Below are 14,173 nucleotides of genomic sequence, written 5' to 3' on the forward strand. Positions count from 1 at the left end.
AGGCACCTTTAGTAAAAAGAAGTCAAATGTGTTAATGTGTTGTTATAATATTGTTATTTTGCTTGTAATAGAAAAGATGTTTATTTCTCATTGAAATTTCAATTCACTTGTAATTAATAGTTCTTCTATTGATGTACTTTCATATAGATCTATCTTGATCATATCATGGCATTTATATCAAAGCATAGAAAGGGAAATGCCCTTTTTATTAACGAGACATGGCGTGCCGCTTGATTTTGATTGGTTAGTGACTATCACAATTAGGCAATCCGTCGTTTTTAAACTAGATATTCCAGCCCTAGGTAATTCAATAAATTGCATTTTGAAAACTTGTCATGTAATCAGAACCCATTAATATGTCACACGCAAATGGAAGGATATACATATATGGTGTGTGGGTTCATGTAAAGCACGATGCTTCGGTGTAGGTCGTAGTGCCGTGACACACAGACCGACTGACACTTAAATGCACTGAACATTGCCGAGATGGTCTTTACACGGTTTATAACTTTAGTGGTTCATTGTTTGAGCTGGACTTTATAAAGTGTGCGATAAATATGTCTCGTATAAGTATATGCTTGTGGTTGTAGAGAATTGAGGAATGTGTATGTTGTTATTGTACATTTATTTGCAGTAAAAGAAATAAATTAATTTTCTGAATTTAAAATTAATAAGGTCAAGTAAGTGGGAACTTTTAAGAATTCGTGATTTAAATAAAAACACCTGAGTGAATATATGTGAATAGCGATTAGCTCATCGAAATCGCTATTTGCAAACATTTTTTAAAGTATTTTTCTATTCCTCTATTTACTTGTATGATTGATGTTATAAATTGATAGTTTAAATGTATAATACTTTGTTAATTAATTTACAATTTGTTATTAAATTATTATCTAAAAAAGTATTAGTAATTTGTGTTAGATTCGTCTATTTCTATGTTTATATGGATTACTTAACTAAATTACTATGTTCGTTATAAATTAAGTTGATTTAGATTTAAGTAGCAAAATCGTGTTAAATTAATTTGACGAATTATTGTTTAAAACACAGCATAATTAAAACCCTGTAAACTCTGCCTTACCTCATTTATTGGTTCATAAATGTTATAACTACGATGTTTAATACATCACGTCATGTACGTTTCGTTATGTTTTTTGACTCAATGGACATTTTCATCTCGTCGAAGCGCCGAAGCTTTTCAATTGAATTCTCCCGTTACGGAGGTGAAATTTCCGATTTCCCATACTAGAGTCAAGTGAAACAGACCTTTTTGCGGAACCGTGCTTGCAAAGATTTAATAATTCTGAAAATTTTAAAACAGTGTTGATTACATGATTTTTCCAGGGTTGTTTATGTATTATCTAGTTGTAACGAAAAGCGCATTGACTAAAGTATCTTAAGTTTGCAAATAGTTTTCGACTAAGTATGTGATAGATTTGCTTTCGGCTATGCGATAGATTTGTTCACAGTCGTCTTATCTTTCGAATTTGTATACATTATATCGAAAATTTGATTTGGTCGTGGTTCCAATGGAATTATATTTGTTATATTGGTACAACTGTTTTCCATTTTGGCGCGGATATTGTATCTGGTATTTAGATTCAATACAGTGCAGTTTTTTGTTAGATTATATCTAGTGTATTTAAATTTTCATCGGACATCGGACTAGGTGTTTGTCTTAAATGTTGTATTGTAATGAAATTTCGTTTTCGAAGTCCCTGGAAATGTTACAGAAGGCTTACGGTGGATAGACAAGGCCAAGATTTAGATGCAGGAAGGATTAGGCTTTTGTGTATTATTAATCGTTTCCCGGTACTTACTAGAGTAGTATGTTATATCGTCCATCTTACTGTGGTTCTATTAAGCGTAGGATAGATATGTAGTAACCGGTGATATTATCGACACTGCCCTAACGAGACATAAAGAGAAACGCCTCATACGTTAATACTCGCGCCCACAAAGGAAAACCCATCGAAAATGTATTTGATTTTTATTAAGTTATTTATTTACAAAAAGATGTATTGCCTTAATAGGAGACCTTAGAGTGCCAAGTATTTGTATCTTAAAATAAAAAATAAAAACATTAAGTAAAAATAACCTGAAATAGATATGTAGAAAGAGAGAAAGATATATAGAAAAAAAAATAAACTACAGTGCACAATAAGCACTGAAAGTTTAGAAAAGGTGCTTCTATCTAAATATGCATTTTATTAACTGGCGTAATTAATAATTTTAGTGTATCTCTCCCAGATATAGGACCCTTGAATCCACAAAACCTTTCTTTCCCTGGAAATAAACAAATATATTTTTGAAGATTGGTTCCTAAAACTTTTCTAGTATTAGAAAGTACGAAACAGAAATCTCCCTGCGATAAATGCGGGGTCGAGGTTGATTCGGAACGGGTTCCTCACGTCTTGTTTAGACAATCTCGTGATTTCTTAATATATCGTAATGCGTTTTGAAAGTACCCGCGCCTCGGGTGAATGCATCGTAATTATGTAAAACGCGAAATGATTGGAGAAATGATGTTGGTTTGAGAAATTGTTGGTTTTATATAACTCGACGTCTGGGAGTTTAAGTTTGCGTGGATATAAGTAGGTACTTCCCTCCCTATACTGATAGTTAATACATTTAAAACTCATCATAAACATTTTTGTTTAATATTTTGAGTAAATTGAAAACAATTGAAGTTATACTTCTTTTGGCGCGTTAGGGAAAAATTATGAGAGTAAATTTTCACAATGCGCGCGCACACCGTCACAAAAAACCGACACCCTGCAGTTAGCATAGTCAACATTTTCAAATAAAAAATGTCCATTTCTTTAATTATGTAGAAATAATTTTTTTGTGATATTTCATAAAACATTATTTAACTAGATACATTATAGAACTAATCTAGTATATAAGTATAACTTCTAACGCGTGTACATAAGTACACACACATGTTTTTTGTTTTGTTTTTGTGTTCTTTCCGAGACGCGTCATTTATCTCCTTAAAAACAGAATCAAAATCTCATGCTCATTTAATTCATATCTTATTCTTGACTAATGATATGTCAATGATATGCCAGTGGCCCTTCAACCTCACCAGCGCTGGTGTTGGCCTCAGATTGTATCCGTTTTTGTGATCACATTCTATTGTAGGTGATCATCTATGACTTACCTATGTCGTTGATTTGATTTATAAGATATGCCGGTAACAATGTTTGTATTCACAGTAAGATACGAAACCGTAATACCGTAACCGTAGATATGAACCGAAACCACCGAAATCCATTGGTGCAAAGCCACTAGGCCAGGCATATCTGGGCAATTACTCAATAAATATTATTTAATGCAGTATATAAAATACAAGGAATTATTCTCGTGAATCACTAACTGTAACTGATCCGTATAATAGTCAAATCACAATCCTAGGTAAAGACTTCCGTCATCTAATCACTATAATCGGGTGATTGATTCATCGATGACAAATAGACGTTATTCATAACCAACACAATGTTAGTTTCGTGAGGCGACGCATTGTTCTATGTGTTGTATACGCAATCAATTATTGAAAGAAAGCTCTAAATTTTTGCAGCTAGTTAAAATCTACAATACAAGTTTAACACTAACGCGAAATTATGGGAAATTAATATCAAATTGAGCAGTGTTGGCCTAGTGGCTTTAGCGAGCGACCCTCATCCCGCTTGTACACATCGCTTGTACAGTTGTTGAAGGAAAACATCGTGAATAAAGCCTGATTCACGCTACACCGTGTCTCGACCGGGCCGTGCCCCGGCCGGGGCACGGTCTAACATTATTGATATACTTTTGTATGAAGTAATTCATGCCTGACCGTGGCTCGGCCGGGGCACGGCCGGGGCACGGCGTTGTAATGTCGGTGGGTATTGTTTCCCGGCTCCGGCACGGTCCGGCCCCGGCACGTCGTAACATGAACGTAGGCGCCCGGGCACCCAACGTCAAATCTTAGTGAGGTTGAATTTTTTCTATGTACGATAAATATGGCTTTTGAAATCTTGTAATTTTTTTGGTTAGATCTGGTTTTAATTTTTCAAGTAAATGAGTAAAGCATTCTTTAGATATTCTAAAATAACCATAAAACTTGCTCTCGTCGTATATTAATTCTTTGTAAAGTAAAGAAAATTCCCCTTCTGCTTCTCGCTTTCTCCAGGTTGGATGTACACCCGATCTTCTTTTAGTACTTTCGCTTCGTTTTTCTAATACTTCGTCATTGATGGCAATTGCAATAGCTGCCAATTCAAATTGTGAAAATTGCATAATTACTTAAGCGTCAAGTCTATCGACAGATGAAATCACTAGCTGACAAAAACAGATATAGTGGTGCAAGCACGTACGTGCGTACACCCAAACAGCCCGGTGTAACATGAATCAATGTCCAGGACGGCGCACGGTGGCCGTGTCCCGGCCGAGGCCCGGCCCGGTCGCGACACGGTGTAGCGTGAATCAGCCTTTAATCAGGGCATGCTTTAGACCCAAAAGTCGAACGCGTGTGTCAAGAACACAAGGCTGCATCTTGCTTATTAAACTATTGATCACTAGTTGAACATATTATTTTTGGTGCCCTAGTGTAGGTTTCTTTGGATGCATGCACAAGAGGCAACAATTATTGTTTTTAGGTGCTTTAGCAAGGTTTTATGTAAATTAAAACAAATAACATTAACATATGTTTATGCTGTGAATTAACACCCGTTCTTAGTACTAAATGCTGTATTTACTTCATAGAATAATCATATTTAAGGAAGTCGTTCTTAATTGTTAAAAACATACTGGGCCGAAAAAGAGCCTGAGAGAGAACAAGTCTGTTATTGTACCAGAGGTGCTGCTGACAAATCACTATGAATCTAAATGCGCCATAGTTTCTTCTCTAGTAAGTATATTCATATATTTGCAGTCATAATAACAAATGCGTTTCTCTTGTTACAGGTAGGAGATGCATATCAGTATTCAATGCATGTGGACTATTTCAATTGTTGATGTTATCAATAAAATGCTATTAAGTATTAGGTACTAGGTACGTATTAATCAGCTGCACAAAATTGTATGCTTTGGTAAATTGTAGCTGATTTTTTATTAACATATTCAAGTGCTTCCATTCTGTAGGGTTTTTTAAAATTCTTGTTATATTTCGTATAAAGATTTATTAATTTGGTTAACGACATACTGATATTCCTTAGGATCAAAGAATGTTGAAGAAAATTCTTAAATACCTACTTGGTAAAATAAAATGACGGTAAACAATCTTACTACCTACCTTCCGACAGGGAAATATATAAGTGAACGCAAATGACAAATTGCAGACCAGACATTGTGCTATCTCTGTTCTCTCTGTTATCATAACATACAATTGGACGAGGCCTTGTGATTGAAGTGCCGTAACCCCCCACCGTGGTGCAAACACAAATGTGTCATTAGCGTTTTGCCTTTATTTTTTCTTGTAGAAATGAACTTAAGATACCCAAGTTGTACTCTGCGTGCATTGATCACTAGCCGCGGAGCCGGAAAGATATATGTATACTGCCCTCGCGAACTTCGTTTCTCCTTAATGCCTAGCCTACCTTTTTAGTACATACCAACATGGAACATTTTGTTCTTCTACCCCAGAGACTGTTCGGTTTTACGAAATGTAAACTTTTTAGGTTTTCCTGTGATTTTTCTCTAAATAAATTATAAGTTCTAACTAAGAATACCTACTACAATATAAAAATATATATTTTTTTGGCATGGGCACCCCTTATCACTTAGGGGTTTGAAAGTTAGATAGTAGCCGATTCTCAAACTGCCTAAAAATCATATTCGTATCGGTCGAGCCGTAACGGAGGAGTATGGGAACGAACATTGTGACACGAGAATTGTTAAATATTAGATATGAGGTAGGCCTAGGAAATTGTATAAAGCTATCGTGAAATACATTAGTACGCTATTTACAATTGAAGTATTTTCTCCATTTCCACAACAATTGCGGTAACGCTTTCTAACCTCCTAGGTGATAAAATGCTCATTGAAATGTTAGCTTTCTAATGGCTTTTTTATTAGGCGTATAATGAAAAGCTTATCGCAGGCATTATCATATTTCAATTAAGTCCATACCCACTACTGCTACTTAGGAAAATAGGTTTCACTATCGCAGTGTATCTGAATATGTAGCTGTTGTATTCAAATAGTGACTAACTAAATCCTCTTATTATCAAATTACACTGAAACAAAACAAATGATCTTAAAAATATAAGTGTAATTTTATATGAAGGTTTCTTTTCGATGTTATCCTTAACTAAAAGAGCTACTATTCATAGGTTTTTTTTTTAAATCTTTACATAACTAGATTTTCCGTAAACCTATAAAACAATGATTTCAAGAACACAAATTATTTAAAATAATCGGGAAGATAAGCATTGCTGAATAGTTACACGATATGAAATCATTCCTAAATACATATTATGGTTTGTGTCGCTATCTGTCAACGGCCTTTGGATAACCTATATATTTGTCAGTCTGCCTAATCGATTGAAAAACACAGACCACGTACAAAAAAGTTCTCACATGATTGGCCCCGTCTTTGATAAGCATCGTATGATGTCGTATTGAAATATATTCCTTGTCTATATCAATTTATTTTCAAAGTCTGTGATCTTTCGTTTGGAATTCCGGTTATATTTTCTTTGATCAATCAATTCAATGGAACGCTTTTTTAGAATTATTATCTGTTTACGCGAGTACGTAATAAATCTGTGAATAAGTTGTATGATAGCGGCAATATTCTAAATTGTTTGACTTCTATTTAATGGGGATAACATATAAATATAATCAATCGCTTTGCAATGGTATGTTATTTGTGACTGTATGAGAGAGATTTGAGATGTATTTATCAGTATTTAACGCGGCTTATCAAAATAGACGACAGTTTTTCCTATTTAATTCTTTGATGTCTCAGTCAAGAAATTTAACAGAAATTCTATATGTTTGGTTCGACTGCCCTTTTGTCGTAATATACTTACCTGAATAAGTAACCTTATTACTGTGTACATAAAATCCATATACTTCTTTAGCGATAGTAGAAGAAGCTCACGTTACAGCTTACCGTATACGAAGCACATTCAAAGAATTTGAATGAGAGCCTGTATTGCAAAGCTTGGCAGGCTGAAGCTCAATTTTATTCAATTGAAAATCCATTACGGATATTCACCGTTCAGAGTATTACGAAGCTTTTCAAAACTTTCCGTAGGGTTGATTTAACTTCTCGTAGATACCATCCCGTAGATAAGTCATTAACTTCTGACATAAAAATTTGCAAAGCTTTCTAGCTGTGCGAAAAGTTTAACTGGGACATTCAAGATAATTTCAAGGTTTGTTTTGATAATTCGATTGCCATTTCTAAGCAGTTAATGCTTTATCTGTTAAAACTTTTCCATTTATCGATTCGACTCTCGGTTTTAAATTGAATGTGGTTCCCGCCCTGATTCAATGTTTTTTACACCCTAGAGCCAATAAAAACTCCATCATAATACAGCACGTCGCGTAAGCCCATTGGGGATATCGGTACTTTATTGAGGAGGTACTTGGTTTTTCGGTTGTGTGTAACAAAACTATCCGTGACTCGAGTGCTATAATTAGAAGGCTATCTTCCCGCTTGATGTGCTCAAGGACATTACTTTCTCCCGGAGAAAGTGAGGTGATTCACCCCGGCCCAGGAGACCGCTTATCACGCTCAGCTGAACAATGATGTTGAGATTACGAAAGCTTTTTTAACATCCGGTGGAAAATTAATGAAAGTTTAATCTTGTTGCCCTTTTTTGGTACAAACTTCTGTAGTAATCCGCCCTTAAAAGGAAGTGCACAGGATTTACATGACATTAGCTGATCCTTAGTTACAGATAAGATCTGATAAACATTCCAGTATAATGGATACTGGAATGTTGTTGGTGTTGGTGAACCCTAATTGCAAGCAATATCTTAACAATATCTACATAATAAATGTAAAAGCCACTCATAGGCAACACAAAAAAGTTTGTGAGGTGCAAATTCTGACAGGAAATGTCATGTGCGTTTGTCGAATATCTTCATCGTTTTAATTTAAAAACAAGCACTGCTGATGTGTGACCCCGAAATCTAACCAAAGTGTATTAAGCTTATTTTCGAATGTCCAGTGTTTGCAGCTGCCAGGTGCGTCCATAAAAAAATGTTGAATTTGTAATCTCTCGTATGTCAAAAAAAATCGAAATTATTTATTCATATAGTTAACACAATGTACACATATGAACGACAAAAAAAGAAATATATATGAAATGCTTCTAATTTTACATTTACTGCCAGTTCTCAAATCGTGGGCGTAGAACGGAAGAAAAGAACTGGCAATAAACTCTCCGCCACTCTTTTTAATTGCCAAGTTTTTTGTTTTACACAACGTTAGCTGCAACCATTACACCATGTTCCACATGACATCTTAAGTAATTAATAATAGCAAAATAAATTAAAAACAAAGTCGAAATAACAAACATCACCGCATACACGAATTCAAGTTAGACCAGTCACCACAAGTAGCACACGTTCACGAGTATGACGCATGGTCAGCCATCGGCCCCCCTTGCCATATTTAAGGGACAGATACAACCCGACGCATGGACGCCAAGGATGCCAAATCTTATATGGTTTTAACAAACGGAAGTCGCACATAGCGCTAAATCTCGACGAAATATGAGGGTTAGAAACTAGTTTTTCGTGATGCTATTTTAAATAATGATATTTAATGCTTATAAAATCTACGTTCGTGTGTTTAGTTTAACAGAAACCGAAAATAATTATCTAACTTCCGAAAACGTCTAGTACCGATTTATCAAGATTTTATGTCTATGCAGTATGCGACCCAGTGGGGTTCCTCGTCCTATATCTATGCTTCCATTGTATTTAGCACTGATGTTTATCAGACTGTTTATCATACTGATTACATAATATTTGTTATTCAATTCAAATGTAATCTATTTAGAAAACAATACGTATGTACTTCGACTTACGCAACATGAAGTTACATCAGCATTATCTAAATTTTCTTGTTTATATATAATTTGGTTTTAATAGAAAATATAGGAATGTTCGAGAACTCTTATTTTTAATGCGATGTTTCTAAAAATGCGATCTATAATTATTGGTTTATATCATACGTTAGATTTGAGAAACTATTCAAAATTGATATCAGCAAAAGTAATAACTTGAATATAGATGTCTCTCGTGCTAATAAATAGCGGCACATTACAATAATCTGTTGCGTGATAAAGTAACGGTTACCTACTTTATTATGTTAAGATATCATTAATTTTAATAAGTCTGAATAGTCGTATTTAATACGATTTTGATTCATTACCGCTTCTTATGGATATTTAACTATAAATGATTTATACAAATTGGCCAAAATGTTTCACCTGGACAGTGAATTGTAGATTTCAAATTTAATTGGGCATGGGGGTATTATTCTACATTTGTTTTGGTGTTCTGTTTTCAAATATTTTTAACAATGTAATAAAAAAGTTAATCATCAATACGAATTGATGACTTTTCTTTCATTCTAATTACCCTGTGTTCTTATGAAGAACAAGAAAATCTGCAACGCAGAAGTTACCAAACCTTTTCAATGTTATAAGTAAAAATTATACAAAACTATTTTTTTATATTTTATTGATGAATGTTATATTTCAAAGTTTATTAACCTAAGATTCGGCAGAGATTTCAACATGCAATTCTCAAAATACATAATAATAACATCAATATGTATTCGCCCGTTACTTAATACATTATGTAACGATTCTCTCGATGCTTCGAGTAGAGTACAGTTGTTTTTGAAATCTCAAATAAGGATTCGTTGCATCATCTGCTTAAAAATAACTAAGTTAATAACAAAGAGATGTAGCGGATTTTAATAAGAAAAAGCACACAATTAACGAAATTTACACTTACATATTGTACAAAATAAAACCAATCCCAAGGCTAAGACAATTTAATACAAAAACAATTGAGATACTTATACTATTTTTGAATCATAACGATACCGCGATTCAAGGAACCACAGGCGACATCTATTGGTTCAACATAAAACTATAATAATTTAAACATACCGCGATTCAAGGAACCACAGGCGACATCTATTTGTTGAACATATAACTATAATTGTTTAAACATACCGCCCACCATGGACAGAATGTACATCACTTCCGCCCACCGTGAATAAACTGTAAACAAGTAATCGTAGTGGACTGTAATAGAGTTTAAAAAGTTCGTACAAGCCTTTCACAGTAGCTAGAAGCGACAACATACCTATTATATTATACAACAACAGAAAAAATAAAAAATAAAAAACAACAACATCAGATTTACCCAAATATCTTACTTCGTCACAGGCAATACACATAATTTGGTTATAGGACGCTTAACGATAACATCCTTACATTTAAGACTAACAACCTCGTAATATTGTCCGAACCTGCATGTTTATCCGTTATAATCCCTAATAACCATTTTGCTGGAGGAAGATTATCCTCTCGAACTAAAACAATATCACCAACATTCGGTTCTGGTTTTTGATGTGCCCATTTGTAACGTTGCATGAACTGCGTGAGATATTCATTTGACCACCTACGCCAAAAATGCTGCAGCAACTGTTGCGTTAGCTGCCAGCGCTTTAGTGAAGAAACCGATGAGGTTTCATAATTGCTGTCCGGCACCAAAACCAATGGCTCGCCGACAAGAAAATGTCCTGGGGTAAGAGGTGTAGGATCTTGTGAGTTCACACTTAATTGTGACAATGGTCTGGAATTGAGACAGGCTTCTATTTGGTACAGAAGAGTGCTCATCTCTTCAAAGGTCAACATCTGAGTACCTATCACTCGTTTTAGGTGGTGTTTGGTGGATTTTATTCCAGCCTCCCATAATCCACCGAAATGTGGAGCATGAGGTGGAATAAAATGCCATGTTGTTCCATTTGTTGCCAAACTCTCAGCAATTTCTATTGCCAATGATGACTTTTCTTGGGACCACAATGTTTTGAGTTCGCGTGCGGCACCTACAAAATTTGTACCATTATCACTGTATAAGTCAGCGCAATGCCCACGTCTGGCCACGAAACGCTTGAATGCGGCCAAAAATCCTTGCGCTGTAAGGTCGCTTGCAACCTCCAAATGTACTACTCTAGTTGCCATACACACAAACAAACATACATATCCTTTGTATGCTCGATGGCCTCTACCTTTGGATGTTCTTATTAAAATAGGACCCGCATAATCCAGGCCGCTTTGATGAAAAGGACGAATTGGAGTTACACGTGAAGGAGGTAACTGTCCCATAAGTTGGTCTCTTGCTTGTGCAGCGTATCGTACACATCGAACACAATTTCGAACGAATAACTTCGTACGAGTTTTAATATCTAAAATCCAGTATTTGGACCGAATATAGTTTATCATTAATTGCGGCCCGCCATGCAAAGTTTTTTCATGGGCGTCCGCTATGATCAAGTCGGTAAGATGTGATTTTGACGGCAAAATCACTGGATGTTTTTTGTCTATGTTGAAGTCAGCTCTTTCAAGACGACCACCAACTCGCATAATACTTTCACGATCCAGAAAAGGAGTCAATACGGTAAGTTTACTTTTCTTATAAATTGGTTTATTATTTCTTAAATCATTGATTTCCAGAAAAAAGTACTCATTCTGACATGCTTTTATAATAATATGTAATGCTTGATTTAGTTCTTTATTAGTTAACCATATAGGAAAACTCTCTTCAGGTCGCTTTAATTTGTTTATAAACCTTCTACAGTAAGCAAATACTCTCAATGATTTCCTTAAAGTCGAAAAATTTGTCCAAAAAATGTTTTGACTACTATCCACCACATGGCATGCCTTCACACCTTTTTCTTCTAAATTAGTGTCTGGTATGGGTTTCCTTTCGTAATTGATAACTTTATTTTGTAGCCAGGGGGAACCAGTTCTCCAAATTTCCATGTTTACTAAAGCTGATGGTGTCACTCCCCGAGAGGCACAATCTGCTGGATTGTCGGTAGATGAAACATGTGACCACTGAGTTGCGTCTAAAATGTCTAAAATCTCCGAAACACGATTAGCAATGAAAGTTTTCCATCGACTGGGATGGCTACTTAACCAAGCTAGCACAACCGTGGAATCAGTCCAAGCGTGAAGTTTATCCTTTGGTACGTGCAGAACTTCTGCAACTTCTTGTAACAACTTGGCCAGTAAAACAGCTCCACACAGTTCGAGCCTTGGAATACTAACTTGTTTGATTGGTGCTACCCTTGTTTTAGACGTTATCAGATGGACATAAACATTTCCAGAGCCATCAACTACCCGAACATAAATTACAGCAGCATAAGCTTCATTTGAAGCATCGCTAAACCCATGGAGCTCCAGTGTGACATCTGCTTTAGTACTTATCCAGCGTGGGAGTCGAAATTTGGTAAGTTCCAGGAGTTCCTCACGGTAAGTAATCCAATAATCAAGTAAATTATTTGGTAATTCTTGATCCCATCCGATGCCTGAAAGCCACAATTTTTGTATTAATATTTTTGCTTTCACAATTGCTGGAGCTATCCATCCCATTGGGTCGTATAGCCTTGCAATATCCGATATAACCTTTCTTTTTGTTACAGGTATGCTGATTGGAGGTAGTTGTACGGAGTATTCGAAGTCGTCGTTTCGTCGGTTCCAGGTAAGTCCTAAAATTTTAACTATTTCATTTGATTTCAGTTCTACATTAATATCTAAGTCTAAACCTTCTTTATTTATTTCCTTTAGCAGATTTTCATCATTGCTTGACCACTTTTGGAGTTCGAAGCCGCCTGTCTTTAGTAGGTTGGTAATATCGTTAAATAATTGCTTTCCTTCTGAAACTGATTCACACCCAGTAAGCAAATCATCCATGTAGAAATCCTTTAAGATTTTTTCAGATGCGACGGGATACTCTCCTCCTTCATCGTGTGCTACCTGCTGCAGAGTTCGAACTGCAAGGTAAGGAGCAGACGCAGTACCAAAAGTGACACGTAAAAGGCGAAGATGCTGTAAATCTTCTGTAGTGTCTGTGCGCCACACTAAACGTTGATAGTCTACATCTTCTCTTGTTACCCTCACTTGACGGTACATTTTGATTATGTCGGCAACCAGACAAATAGGATGTAGCCTCCATCTTAAAACAATGTGACGTAATTCAGACTGTAGCGCCGGTCCGACCATCAAATCACTATTCAGTGATACACCGTTCTGGTCTCGACAGGATGCATCGAAAACAACTCTGAGTTTAGTCGTCGATTTATCAGCTCTAACGACCGCGTGATGAGGTAAGTAAACCGTTTCTTTTTTGTCAATTTCTTCTATAGGTACTAACTCCATATGTCCCAACTTCAAATACTCTGATATTACATCTGTATATGATTTCTTTAAATCTGGTGATTTCAATAAACGCTTTTCTAACATTAAGAATCGTTTAATTGCTATCTCACGTGAATTACCATATTTGCAGCTCGGATCGACATCTCTGAATGGGAGTTTAACGATATAACTTTCTGATGGATCTCGCTTCGTGGTTTCTTTATAGATGTCTTCACATCTTTGTTCTTCATGAGTGAGGTGAGTTCTTCTAAGGTTAAAGTTATCAGACTCAAGTTCCCAAAATTGTTTAAGGTTAAAATCATCATTGTTAATTTGAGTGTGCATTGTTAATATGTTTTCGCAACCCAAACCATGTTGGTCGTGATGATCGTTCTCAATTTTTCCAGATAAGATCCAACCTAGCCTAGTGTTCTGAGCTATTGGTGTTCCTGGTGGTCCTCTCATTAGACCCTCAGCTATGATTTGACAATAGACATCAGCACCAAGCAACATATCAATATGACTTGGTTTGTTAAAATTTGGATCTGCTAACTTCATCCTTGGTAGATTTGGCCACAGATGGACAACGAATTCCTTTACAGGGAGGAATGAAGTTAGTTTTTTAAGAACATGAGCTGTTACACAAATAGTAAATGATTCATCTTGAATTGATTGCAGATTAATCTGCACTACATATTTGGAATCAAGTGGGGCATTGCCGTCACCTCCAACTCCAGATATGACACTGTTGCTTTTGATTTTCTTTAGCCCCAGCAACTGGACTGCAGACT

General features: G+C 35.7%; 1 protein-coding gene and 1 long non-coding RNA gene across 3 annotated transcripts in view; both read left to right on the plus strand.

Moving 5' to 3' along the window:
* Window positions 1-14,173, plus strand: part of LOC125057968 (CCR4-NOT transcription complex subunit 6) — a 186,742-nt gene that overhangs the window by 99,467 nt on the left and 73,102 nt on the right. The window lies entirely within an intron of this gene.
* LOC125057983 lies at window positions 12,691-13,219 on the plus strand. Its single transcript, XR_007118296.1, has 3 exons — window positions 12,691-12,726; window positions 12,816-12,869; window positions 12,955-13,219. It is a non-coding gene; the product is annotated as an uncharacterized LOC125057983 (long non-coding RNA).

This window comes from Pieris napi, chromosome 17 (assembly GCF_905475465.1).
Source record: "Pieris napi chromosome 17, ilPieNapi1.2, whole genome shotgun sequence".
NCBI lineage: Eukaryota > Metazoa > Arthropoda > Insecta > Lepidoptera > Pieridae > Pieris > Pieris napi.